General features: G+C 35.6%; 1 protein-coding gene and 1 long non-coding RNA gene across 8 annotated transcripts in view; one reads left to right on the top strand and one right to left on the bottom strand.

Annotated features, from left to right (window-relative positions):
• LOC105492691 (LY6/PLAUR domain containing 6B) overlaps positions 1 to 14,799 on the bottom strand; it is a 188,844-nt gene that overhangs the window by 101,742 nt on the left and 72,303 nt on the right. The window lies entirely within an intron of this gene.
• The window catches only part of LOC139357109 (uncharacterized), a 32,511-nt gene that overhangs the window by 1,657 nt on the left and 16,055 nt on the right, over positions 1 to 14,799 (top strand). Inside the window, exon 2 of the long non-coding RNA XR_011609760.1 lies at positions 4,578 to 4,651. This is a non-coding gene — a long non-coding RNA (uncharacterized lncRNA). The remainder of the gene's footprint in view (positions 1 to 4,577; positions 4,652 to 14,799) is intronic.

Below are 14,799 nucleotides of genomic sequence, written 5' to 3'. Positions count from 1 at the left end.
TGCAAAAATCAAAAGTATTCTTATACACCAATAACAGACAAACAGAGAGCCAAATCATGAGAGAACTCCCATTCACAATTGCTTCAAAGAGAATAAAATACCAAGGAATCCAACTTACAACGGATGTGAAGGACCTCTTCAAGGAGAACTACAAACCACTGCTCAATGAAATAAAAGAGGACACAAACAAATGGAAGAACATTCCATGCTCATGGATAGGAAGAATCGATATCATGAAAATGGCCATACTTCCCAGGTAATTTATAGATTCAATGCCATCCCCATCAAGCTACCAATGACTTTTCTTCACAGAATTGGAAAAAACTACTTTAAAGTTCATATGGAACCAAAAAAGAGGCCACATTGCCAAGACAATCCTAAGCCAAAAGAACAAAGCTGGAGGCATCAAGCTACCTGACTTCAAACTATACTACAAGGCTATAGTAACCAAAACAGCATGGTACTGCTACAAAAACAGGGATATAGACCAATGGAACAGAACAGAGCCCTCAGAAATAATACCACACATCTACAACCATCTGATCTTTGACAAACCTGACAAAAACAAGAAATGGGGAAAGGATTCCCTATTTAATAAATAGTGCTGGGAAAACTGGCTAGCCATATGCAGAAAGCTGAAACTGGATCCCTTCCTTACACCTTACACAAAAATTAATTCAAGATGGATTAAAGACTTAAATGTTAGACCTAAAGCCATAAAAGCCCTAGAAGAAAACCTAGGCAATACCGTTCAGGACATAGGCATGGGCAAGGATTTCATGTCTAAAACACCAAAAGCAATGGCAACAAAAGCCAAAATTGACAAACAGGATCTAATTAAACTAAAGAGCTTCTGCACAGCAAAAGAAACTACCATCAGAGTGAACAGGCAGCCTACAGAATGGGAGAAAATTTCTGCAAGCTACTCATCTGACAAAGGGCTAATATCCAGAATCTACAAAGAACACAAATTTACAAGAAAAAAACAACCCCATCAAAAAGTGAGCAAAGGATATGAACAGACACTTCTTAAAAGAAGACATTTATGCAGCCAACAGGCACACGAAAAAATGTTCATCATTCACTGGCCATCAGAGAAATGCAAATCAAAACCACAATGAGATACCATCTCATATCAGTTAGAATGGCAATCATTAAAAAGTCAGGAAACAACAGCTGCTGGAGAGGATGTGGAGAAATAGGAACACTTTTACACTGTTGGTGGGACTGTAAACTAGTTCAACCATTGTGGAAGACAGTGTGGCAATTCCTCCAGGATCTAGAACTAGAAATACCATTTGACCCAGCCATCCCATTACTGGCTATATACCCAAAGGATTATAAATCATTCTGCTATTAAGACACACGTACATTTATTGCGGCACTATTCACAATAACAAAGATTTGGAACCAACCCAAATGTTCATCAATGATAGACTGGATTAAGAAAATGTGGTGCATATACACCACTGAATACTATGCAGCCATAGAAAAGGATGAGTTTATGTCCTTTGTAGGGACATGGATGAAGCTGGAAACCATCATTCTCAGCAAACTATTGCAAGGACAAAAAACCAAACACTGCATGCTCTCACTCATAGGTGGGAATTGAACAATCTGAACACTTGGACACAAGGCGAGGAACATCACACACTGGGGCCTGTCGTGGGGTTGGGGGAGGGGGGAGGGATAGCATTAGGAGATATACCTAAAGTAAATGATGAGTTAATGGGTGCAGCACACCAACATGGCACATGTATACATATGTAACAAGCCTGCACATTGTGCACATATACCCTAGAACTTAAAGTATAATAAAAAAAGATAAATGGCATATGATTATATAAAAATGTACATTGTCTATGAAAAACTATAAATATAGTAAATACGTAGTATATTAAAAACTATAAAGTAAAAATCTAATAACAAATGAGGAACATCATCAGCAATGTAGGATAGACTGAGGGTTACTACTCTCCATATAAAAGAGAATGTATAAATCAATAAAAGGAAATCACTCAATAGTAAAACAGCAGATATAACTGAGAGATTCAAGTAAAGAAGAAGGGACCCAAAGACTGAGCTCTAGGGCACTAGAGTATTTAGATATTAGGAAGAGGGGGATTCTGCAAAGGAGACCAAGCAGCGGCTACCAGGATGGGGGGCAACTAGAAGCTTCTGATGTCCAAGAAGCCAAGGATCAAAGAGTTTTGAGAAAGAGAGAGTGATGAAAAGCTCCAAACCCTGTTTACAAGGTCAAGGAAGATGAGAACTAAACATTTACTAGATTTTGCCACATGAAATCACTGGTAATAGCCACATATCATCCAATTTCTCTTCCTATTGTCAATAAATGTTTGCTGAGTGCCCATTACATGTCAGGCACAGTACTTCTTGAATTTAGCTTCCATCCTTTTATGTTGTAACTGCCAATATGTTATGACTGCTAATACTGTTTGTTCCTTCAGGTCACTTCCAGGACATGACTTCCAGATTCTTGGGTGTGGGGCATGAGAAAAGAGTCAAAGTGGTCAGATTCAAATCTACTAGGTGTCAGAAAATGGCACAACAGCAAATTAGTAGTAAATATTAGCAGAGGGTTAGGAAATATCTCACTAATAATTACAATTAACAATTTTAAGAATTATTTATACCTACAACAGTATGGTTAGGCTAGGTTCTGCTGCCATAACAAACAACCCCTCAATCTCAGTGATCTGACACAGTACAGTAGTTCTCCTCTATTTTTGTCAGAGACATTCCAAGACCCCCACTGGATGCCTGGAACTGCGGATAGTACCAAACCCTACATATACTATGTTTTGTCCTATATATACATAACTATGATAAAGTTTAATTTAGAAATTAGGCACAATAAAATATGTAAAACAATAATTAAATATAACAAGTATAACAATATACTGTAATAAAAGTTATGTGAATATAGTCTCTCTCTCTCTCAAAATATCTTATTGTACTATACTCAACCTTCTTGTGATGATGTGAGATGACAAAATGCCTACACGATGAGATGGAATGAGGTAAATGACATAGGCTTTGTGATGTAATGTTAGGCTACTATTAACTTGAACACAAGCACTGCAATACGGTCTCAGTAGATCTGACAACCAAGATGCCTACGGCAGGTCGCATAAAAAGCATGCATACGCTGGACAAAGAAATGACTCGTGACCATGAGAGGTTGTGTCACACTATTCAGAACTGCCTACAATTTAAATTTTATAAATTGTTTATTTCTGGAATTTTCCATTTAATATTTTCAGACTGAGGCTGACCGTAGGTAATTGAAACCTCAGAAAGTGAAACCACAGATAAGAGGAGGCTGATACACTGGTTTCTTTCTTGCTTCCTCAAAGTCTACGATGGGTCTAGTCACCTCTCCTGGATAAACATCTTCTATGTGTTGCCTTAGCTTCCAGATAGATCTAAACTGTGAAACATTCCCAACTCTAAACATTCCATAATCACCACAGCAGAGGAAGAGAGTCCTAACAGGTCTCACATAAGCAATTAAGTGATCTGCTCAAAAGTGGCTCATGTTCAAGCACAACTCAATGGCCAGCAAGAATCATAAGACCTATTCAATTGCAAGGGGAGTCGGGAAGAGGAATCTTCCCATGAAGATAAACTAGACGTGGGTGAGCATTCTAAATGTCTACTATAATCAGGATTCTAGTTTTTCAAAGGATCTGACATCTAATCATTCATTTGACCATGAAAACATCCCAATAAGGTAGATAGAAAGCTGCTTAGAATTTCCATTTACAGATGTGGACATTGAAGCATAAAAAATTTAAACAACTTATCTAATTAGTGGTAATATTTAATTTAAATCACTGTAGGCTGGGCATGGTGGCTCACATCTGTAATCCCAGCACTTTGGGAGGTCAAGGCGAGAGGATCACTTGAGGTCAGGAGCTCAAGACCAGCCTGGCCAACATGGTGAAACCCCATCTCTACTAAAAATACAAAAATTAGCTGAGTGTGGTGGCGAATGCCTGTAATCCCAGATGCTTGGGAGGCTAAGGCAGGGGAATCCATTGAACCTGGAGGCAGAGGCTGCAGTGAGCAGAGACTATGCCACTGCACTCCAGCCTGAGCAACAGAGCGAGACTTCACCTCAAAATAATAATTATTATTATTATTTAAATCACTATAGTGAGGATTGCCTTCCAGCTTTATGAGCTTTTTTTTTTCCCCCACAAGTCCATGTTGACATTAACTAGGGGAAAAATTAGGATCACTGATATCTGTAGTCATCATGGTTTATCTAAAATATATCACAGAATAGAATACTACATGATTCTCTAAGAACATTAGACAAAAGAAGACCCTTTGAAATAGCTAGAATTAGTCCTTTCAAACATAGTCTTGGCATTGACTGACTGACATAAAAATGAAAGCCAAAACGCTTAGGACGGAAGAACACTTTGGTTTCCCTAAGAACACGTGAATCTCCTGTCTCTGCATCTATCACTAAAGATTAGCCCTTAGAACAGTAGTATGTGAACCCCCTTCACGTTAACACTGAACTTTAAATTTCAACTTCCCAACAGTTTTAATTTGGAGGCTTCTGACAACCCAGCTCTAATGGAAACCAGTCTTCCTGACTTCTGTATTAAGCCTTAAGGTACAATTTCCTTTTCTCAGATATGTGGGGTCTTGATATGGTTTTAGGACAGCAGGGAAGAACTGCACTGGGGATTTCCTTTATCATGAGTGATTTAATTCAGCAGCACAAAATGCTAACACTTTTCCAAAAGCAATGTATATCCTGGATTCCTAGATCAAAATGAAATATCACTTGGCATTGAGATAAAAGCATTACTTATAATTATAAGACTTTTCTCCAAAGGTTGTGTACTCAGAAAGAGTTGAAAGAGTGACTAGTTATAAGCTCTTATTTTTTTTTCAATCCTTAAATTCCATACATGAATCCTTAATCTAGAGGCTGGTATGTGAGTAAAGTACCAAACAAGAGCCTCAACAAGTATCAGGTCAAGCCCTTGAAGTTTTGTCCACAGATTCCCTTCCCTTTGCTTTACTGAGCTTTCAGAGGGAAAGAGGAAGGAATGGAATGTCCAATGTCAAGATAAATGGCACATACCCAAATCTAACAATTGTCAACCACCTAATATTCCATCTTAGAAATGGACAAGTGTTTTCAGTCCAAAACTCTATACCATCTTGTCAATACCTTACATAGCAAAGGCACTTTATGTAGTGAGGATAATTTCATCTCCTGAAAAGTAACCATGCAGCTCACTCCAGGAAGCCAACTGAACTCAGTTTTTGTGGTAGTCAGAAAAAGCCCTACCCAGAGAGTGTGGAGAAGGTGCCAGATGAGTGTTCCAATTAAAACAGCATGAAATCTGAGTTTTATTCCCAGATCAATCAATTACTAGCAATTTCCATATCTATTTTTTTTAAACCCACTAGAGACTATAGTGAGACTCAAATGGAACTGCATATACACATGAAAGCACTTTACATTTGAATAGCGCCTTACAGATTGCGATGTATTTCACTTAATATTGTTCCCCCTGGTGTATATGAAAAACTCAACCTTATACTGCCCCCTTAGCCAGGACAGAAAACTTTGCAGTAGAGTCTCTTCACATCTCAAATGCTATTTATCTTTCTTGACTTCATCTAAGAATTTTACACCTAAAAGTTGACCTTGATATCCTTTCAATCTCATTGGCCTTCCATCCTTCTCCGCACTGTAATACACAAATCTTTGAGCAAAATCATCCAAGAGCATTATTGGGTCCTTTGAAAACTTTCAAGGAATCCACATCCTTTAAAGTAGGGGGATCACATACTTCAACATCCAAACTAGGACCCCTCTGAAAGTGAAAGAGAACTCTGTAAATAATGACACAAAGGCAATAGAAAAACTAAGACTGTCTTTACAAGCCAACCTCCTTACAAATCTAAAGGTCTATGCAGAAGAAACCTTGAAGGATATCTATAAATAAAAACACATTTTCATTAATTTATTTTTCTGATGCATTCCATTTTCTCCACCTGATTTTTCCGATGGTAGGTACCATGTAAACTTTCATTCCTCTCCTACTATACCTTCTATCTGCTTTCTTCTCCTGTTCAACAAGTCAGTAAACTGGGAAGAAAAAATACATATCACCGGGTGTTTCTATTTAAAAGAACTCTTTGTTTATTTTGGCTTATTGGTTCTACAAACACAGAAACTATACTGAATGGAAAATAATCATCAGTTATATTCCCATCACCTAGAACCAAACACTGCTAACATTTCGGCAACAGTTGTTCCAGTTTGTTTTCAATAATTAATTACACTAGTAACATATGAGTACTTCTGTCCCTTTTAAAAGGAACAAAAAGTTTCGAGGAATAACATAATGGCCCAAGAACCTACTAATTTTCAGGCACCTAACATTTAAGTCACTCCATTTAGGCTTCATACTAACCATTAATGATGGTAGTATTTTTATATACATATTACAAAAAAGGAAACCAAGGATGAGAGACATTAAGGGATGTGTATGGGAGCCAGATTTTAGTCCCAAGTATTTCCAGATTCCAAAACTCATTCTATTTCTACCATATAATATTATTTTTAAGGCTTTATGCATTTCTTCCTGTCTTTTCTCGGCATAGCTTTTTGTTTGTTTAACCTAAACATACTATGTATACCATACTCTATCTTTATATGTATTTTCACATATTAAACCTTGTGAGGATTGCATCTGAACAAGAGCACTGCAACTTGATTGGGGAAAAAAATCAAATAGCACATAAAGTTATAAAGGGCAAAGTACAATTTTCCTCTATCCTCTCCATACCAAGGTCCACTCAATCTGTCTTTCAGAGGTAACTACAGGGAACTTCTTTTCATATCTCTTCTAAGACACCTAAATCAGTCAGACATCCATCTCCTTACAACCCATTTCTGTGTTTCCCTTTACAACACAACTTCAACAGTTGCCTATGCTCTCTGTTGCCATTTCCTCTCCTCCATTCTCTCTTGAATCCAGTCTAATCAGACTTTCATTCTTACCACTTCAACCAGACTGCCCTTGTCAAGGTCTCAATGTCTTCCATACTGTCAAATCCCAAAGTTAGTTCTAAGATCTTGCAACTGACATAGTATATCACACCCTCTTTCTTGAAACACTTTCTTCTCTTGGCTCCTAGGATATCACTGTCTTGGATCGCATCGTGCCTGTTTGGCCATTTCTTCTTGGTTTCCTTTAAAGGCTCTTCCTCATCTTCCTGACCTTTAAATGTTGGACAACCCCAATCTTGAGTCATCTCTCATTCTCTATCCATACTTACTTTCTATGTGGTCTCATCCAGACCTAACCTTTAAATGCCTTCTATATGCTGATGACACTCAAATTTACATCTCTAGGCCAGACTTTTCCCCTGAACTTCAGAGGTGTGTATCCAACTGCCTCCTTAACACTTTATAGAAAATCACAAACTCACCATGTCAAAACTGAACTTCTAATTCTCCACTCCCAATCTTCTCCATCCCAGTAAATGTCAGATGAAGAGACACACAACAATAATAAAACCTTGAAATCACTCTTAAGCTCTCTCTCCCAACCCTCATCCCACCATCAAATTCATCAGCAAATCCTCCTAGCTCTAACTTCTAAATATATCCCAAATCAGACTGATTTCTCATCACTTTCACCACTCCCAACTCCTTTGGCCTGGAAGATTATAATAACTTCCAACCTGGTCTCCCTGCTCTACCCTTTACCTACAGTCAATTCTCCACAAAGCAACAAAGGTACCCTTTAAAAAGGTAAGTCAGGCCATGCCATTACCTTTCTCAAAACCACTAAATGGTTTCTGTCCTGCTTTTAATAAAATCACCTTCAGCAAAGCCTTACATGATCCCCCATCCTCCTAGGGGTCCCTCTGACCTCACCTCCTACTATTCTCTCCCTTACTTTCTCACTACACCTCAACACACTAGCTTCCTTGTCCATCCTCAAGAATGCTAAGACCATGCTCTCCTCCTACTATTCTACCTCAGCACTTCGTATTCCATTTACCTGTAATGTCCTTCTGCCAGATAGCTACCAGCCACGCTACTTCACTTTATTCTAGTCTCTGCTTGAATATCGCCTTTTCGAGAGTTCTTCCCAGACACATATCTGTATCCTATTCCACTCCCCATTGTTCTCTCTTTTACTCTGCCTTATTTTTCTTCAAAGTACATATTACTACCTGACATAGAACTATTGTCTGTTTCCAGACATAGAATATAAACTCTTTGAGAGGAAAGATTTTGTTTTATTGCTATTCTATATTTGATATCCCTTACATTGTCCGTATTCAAAAAACAGCCATTGAATAAATGAGAGAAACATATCTCTAATCTATGTATATTTTTACATTAAAATGGAATTACATAACACATAAGGTTGCCATATTCAGTAGTCAGATTGAAAAACCTCATAACTCATAGGTCTTATAATACAGTAGTCAGAAGGGACTTCCCTCAATATTGGGGAGTACTTAGCCCTAGACTAAATGCTGCTACAGTCCTGCCTAGCAAACATTAAAAGAATGTCAAAATTTCCAAGAAATTTAACTGCATCCTAAAACAAGGTTCAAGAATATTTACAGGAATGCAAAAACATCCAGCACCCAACAAAGTAAAATCCACAATATCTGGCATCCACGCAAAAATTAGTAGGCATGATAACAAGCAGAAAAATACAACCATAATGAAAAGAGAAAATGAACCAAAACCACCCAGAACAGACACAGATGTTAGAATTATCAGACAAAGGCACTGAAACTATTATAACTGTACTCCATATATTTTGAAAAGTAGAAATATATATATATAAAAATGTACAGCCCCAAATCAAACATTTGCAAATTAAAAAACCCTGCAATGTCTAAGAGAAAAAATACATTGGATGGGATTAATGGCTAATTAGATATTGCAGAACAAAAGATGAGGTGACTTGTCAACATAGCAATAGAAACTATCCAAAATAAAACAGAGAAGGAAAAGACTCTTTTTAAAAGAAGAGAACATGGCTGGGTGCAGTAGCTCATGCCTGTAATCCCAGCACTTTGGGAGGCCGAGATGGGTGGATAACTTGAGGTCAAGAGTTCGAGACCAGCCTGACCAATATGGTGAGACCCCATTTCTACTAAAAATACAAAAATTAGCTGGGCATGGTGGCATGCACCTGTAATCTCAGCTACTCGGGAGGCTGAGGCAGAAGAATCGCTTGAACCTGGGAGGCGGAGGTTGCAGTAAGCCGAGATCATGCCACTGCACTATAGTCCAGGTGACAAAGCTAGACTCCATCTCAAAAAATAATAATAATAAATAATAAATAAAGGGAACTGAAAGACAACTTTAAGCAGCCTAAAATACTACATGTAATTGGAATTACCTTAAGAACTGAGAATGGGGAACAGAAAAAATATTTGAAGATACATAGGTTAAAATGTTTCCAATTTGATGAATATTATAAACTTACAGATTTGAGACAGTAAAAACCTTGTGCACAAGAAACATAAATAAAACTACAGCAAGGCACACAATAATAAAACTAATCAAAGCCAGTGATTAAAAAAAGAATTAAAAAGTAGCCAGAGAAAAAGGGCAAATTATGCACAGAGGAACAAAGATCAGGAGGAAACAAACTTCTTATCAGAAACAATGTAAGCAAGAAGATGGCGGAACAATATCTTTAAAGTGCTGAAAGAAAAAAGAAAAACTATCAACCTAACATGTATTTCAAAAACCGAAGTGAAATAGACTTTCAGACATACAAAAGCTTTAAGATCTGCACTACAAGAACTATCAAAGGAAGTTTCAATTTAAAATAAACTGACACCAGGTGGAAATATGAATCTACATAAAGGAATGAAAAGTACCAGAAATTGTAACTGCATAGATAAATGCATAATATGTTTTCTTATTATTTAACTCTTTTTTTAACAAATATCTTACTGTTTAAACAAAAATAATAATGTATTGTGGGGACCCTTACATATGTATAAGTAAAATATATGATAACAAAAAATGGTATAAAGGCTAGGGGCAGGGAGAAGGAATTTATACTCTAAGTGAAGGGAAACAATATCACTTTAAGGTAAACAATGTAAGTTAAAGATGTATGCTATAAACTCTAAAGCAACCATCAAAATAAAACAAACAGGCATAACTAATCAGCCAATAAACAAGCTAAAATTGAATTTTCTTTAAAAACTCAATCCAAAAGAAGCCAGAAAAATAAGGGAAGGGGAACAAAGAACAAAAGGGGTGATTATAAAATAAATAGCAAGATGAAAAACTTAAACACATCAAAAATAACATTCAATATGTGTTCTAACACCCCCACTGAAAGTCAAAAGTTGTCAGCTAAATAAAAAGGAAAGATTCAATTATATGCTGCTTATAGGAAACATACTTTAAATGTAAACATAAAAGGGTTAAAAATAGAATGATGGTAAAAGATTCACAATTCTGTCACGAGTCAACAAACAAACTGGAGTGACAACATGAACATTAGGCAGTATATATTTGAGGGCAACAAAGGTTTTCAGGGATGAAAATAGCCATTTCATAAAGATAAAGAGGATATAACAATCCTAAACTTTATGAACCTAAAAACAGAGCTTCAAAATGTGTGAAACAAAAACTCATTGAACCGCAAGGGTGTATTTGTCCATTTTCATGCTGCTAATAAAGACACATCTGAGACTGGACAATGTACAAAAGAAAGAGGTTTATGGACTTACAGTTCCACATGGCTGGGGAAGCCTTACAAAGATGGTGGAAGGCAAGAAGGTACAAGTCACGTCTTACATGGATGGCAGCAGGCAAAGAGACAGAGGTTGTGCAGGGGAACTCTTCTTTATAAAACCATCAGATCTCGTGAGACTTACTATCACGAGAACAGCACAGGAAAGACTTGCCCCCATGATTCAATTACCTCCCACAGGGTCTCTCTCACAACACATGGGAATTCAAGATGAGATGTGGGTGGGGACACAGCCAAACAATAACAAAGGGGATGGAAATAAATCTACCATTATATTGGAAATTTAAATACCCCTCTTTCAATAATTGATAGAACAAGTAGAAAAACAAGAAGTAAGGATATACTATCAACTAACTTGATTTAACTGGCAGTTATAGATCCCTCCACCCTTCCAAAGCAGGATACACATTCTTTTTACACATAAGTGGATAATTACCAAGATGGAATATATTCTCTGCCAAAACACAGGTCTAAATAGATTTAAAACATTCAAGTCATAGCAAATATGCAAATATGTTCTTTGAATATAATAGAGTTAAACTAGAAATCAGTTACAGAAAGATAGTTAGAAAACCCCCAAATATTTAGAAATGAAGCAACACATCTACATAAACCAGGCATCAAAGAGGAAGTTTAAAATAAAATTTAAAATTGTTCTGAATTAAATAAAAATCAAAACATGTCATATCAGAGTTTGTGGGATATTGCTAAAGTATCTTCCTAAAGCACTTAGGAAGAATTTTATAGTACTAAATATCTATGCAGTAGTCCCCCCTTATCCTCAGGTTCACTTTCTGCAGTTTCAGTTACTCATGGTCAACTGTGATCTAAAAATATTAAATGAAAAATTCCAGGAATAAACAATTCTTAAGTTTTAAATGGCATGCTGTTCTGAGTAGAGTGATGAAATATCACACGGTCCAGCTTCATCCCACCAGGGAGGTAAAACATCCCTTTGTCCCACATATCCACACTGTGTACACTACCTGTCCATTAGTCACTTAGTACCCTTCTCAGTTATCAGATTGATTACTATGATATCTCACCATATAGGCATTTTATCACCTCACATCATCACAAGAAGGAAAAGGGTTAGTACAGCACAATAAGATACTTTAAGAAAGAAAGACCACGTTTACATAACTTTTATTATAGTATATTGTTATAATTGTTCTATTATTAGTTAATCTCTATTAATAATAATCTATTATTGTTAATCTCTTATTGTGCCTAATTATAACTTAAACTTTATCATAGGTGTGTATGTATAATAAAAAAATAGTGTATATAGGATTCCGCACTATCCATGGTTTCAAGAATCCACTGGGGGCCTTGGAACATATCCGCTGCAGATAAGTGGGGACTGCTGCATTGATACTGAAAAAACAGTTCTCAAATCAATTACCTCAGCTTCTGCTTTAAGAAAGTAAAAAAAAGAAGGGAGGAATTAGCTCCCAAAATAAGCAGAAGAAATGAAATTAAAAAGGACAAAGCAGAAATAAATAAAATAGAAAGCAGAAAAATAATAGAGAAAATAAACAAAACCAAAAGATGGTTCTTTGAGATCAATCATTTCATAACCTTCTATACAGATTGATTAGGAAAATAAGGAAAAAAACACAAATTATCAGTATCGAAAAGGAAGAAGGAAAGAGTTGACAACACAACATATTCTACAGATATTAGAAATGTAGTAAGGGAATATTATAAACAACTTTATATCAATAATTTCAAAAACATAGATTAAATATAAAAATACTTAAAAGATACAATCTACCAAAGCTCACTCAAGAAAAACTGGCAACCTTTGAATAGCCCTATATCTATCAGAGCAATTGTATTTGTAGTTAAAAATCTTCCCATGAAGAAAACAACAGACCAAGATGTCTTCACTGGCGAATTCTACCAAATGTAACAAAGAAATAATATCAACTATATACAAACTTCCAGAAAATTAAAATGGAGAAATACTCTCCAACTTATTCCATGAAATCAGCACTACTCTAATACAAAAGCAGAAAAATACATTATAATAAAAGAAAATTGCAAACCAATATTCCTCATGAATATAGATGCAAAAATTCAAAACAAAATTTTTGCAAATTGAATCTAACAATACATAAAATATCATGAACACATAGGTTTTACTGCAGGAATGCAAGGTTGGTTTAAAATTCATGAAAAGAAGAGTTGATGCAATTTACCATATTAACAAACTTAAAAAGAAAAACCATATGATTATCTCAAGAGACACAGAAAAATAATTTGGCAAAGTTCAACATCCATTCCCAATAAAAACTCTCAGCAAACTACAAATAGAATGGGATTTTTGGACCTGATAGAGTAGAGTATCTATGAAAAACCTACAATTAATATATTATTTAATAGTGAAAGATTGAATGCTTTCCCTTATGAGAAGAAACAAGGATGTCTGCTCTCACCACTCCATTCAGTATTGCACAGGAGGACAGGAGGATCTAGCCAGCAATAAGTCAAGACAAAGAAACAAAAGGCATCCAGACAGTAGTAAAATATCTTTATTGGAGCATGCCATGATAATCTATGTAGAAAATCTGATGGAAGCATCAAAAAAGCTACTAGTACTACTAAATGACTTTAGTAAGTCTGTAGGATACAGTAAGATAAATACACAAAAATCAATTGTATTTCTACATACCAGCAACAATCAGGAATTAAAAATTTTTTAAGCCATTATTATTTATAAATACCACCAAAAATAGAAACACTGAGGGGTAAATCTGACAATAATCTGAAAGAATCATTCACTACATAACATTGCTGAAATGCATAAAGAAAACTTAAATAAATACTGAGTTACTGCATTGTTCATGGATTGGAAGACACATATTATTGTATTAAAATTGCAATCCTCCCTTAATCATTATATACACCCTACAATTAAAATCCCAGTGAGCTTTTTTTTGTAGAAAGCAACAGGCTGATTCTTATTCCAAAATCCATATCAAAATGCAAAAGGACCCAGAATAGCCAAATCAACTACTTGATTTCAAGACTTAGCACATAGCTGCAGTAATCAAGACAAGGGCGGCACATTGATCCATGGAACAGAATAGGGTCAAGAAATAGACATACATTAACAAATATATGAATGACTGACTCTTGACTAATGTGCAATGGCCATTCAATGGAGAAAAGGATAGACTTTTCAGCAATGGTGCTGGAGCAATTGGATGTATATTCACAAAAAGTTGAACCATTCAAAGCAATGATAATTGTTTAAAATTATGGATATGATAATTATCCCAATTTGATCTTTACACTATATATACACACACTGAAACATCACATCGTAACCCATAAATATGCACGTGTCAATTATAAATTTTAAAATTTCTTAATTAAAATTTAAATTAAGAAAAACAATAACTCAATAACTCAAAATGGATCATAGACCCAAAAGTAAAACCTGAAATTATAAAACTTATGGAAGAAAATATAGGAGAAAATCTTTATGACTTTGGGTTAGGCAAAGATTTCTTACATATAACACTAAAAGCAAGATCCAGTAAAAATTTTGATAAATTAAATTTCATCAATATTTAATTCTTCAGTTCTTTGATAGACATTGTTAAGAGAATAAAAAGACAAGCCAAAGATTATAATAAAAGATTTGCAAAGTATATATTTGATAGAGGATTTACATACAGCATACATAAAAATGCTCAAAACAAATAATGAGAAAACAACCCAAATTTTTAAATGGGCAGACACCTCACCAAAGAAAATGGTATATAAATTGTAAATAGCACATAAAGAATGTTTGACATCATTACTCACTTGGGAGATGCATCCTCACCAACACACAGTATGTTAGCCATTTTATCTCTTAAACCCAGAAGATAAAATAGCTAACATACTGGGTGTTGGTGAGGATACAGAGGAACAAGAACTCTCATACATTGCTTGTGGGAACATAAAATGGTATCAGTCTTTGAAAAACACT

This window comes from Macaca nemestrina, chromosome 11 (assembly GCF_043159975.1).
Source record: "Macaca nemestrina isolate mMacNem1 chromosome 11, mMacNem.hap1, whole genome shotgun sequence".
Lineage (NCBI taxonomy): Eukaryota > Metazoa > Chordata > Mammalia > Primates > Cercopithecidae > Macaca > Macaca nemestrina.
Note: the sequence above shows the minus strand (reverse complement) of the source record. Positions and strands in the feature narration are given on the sequence as shown.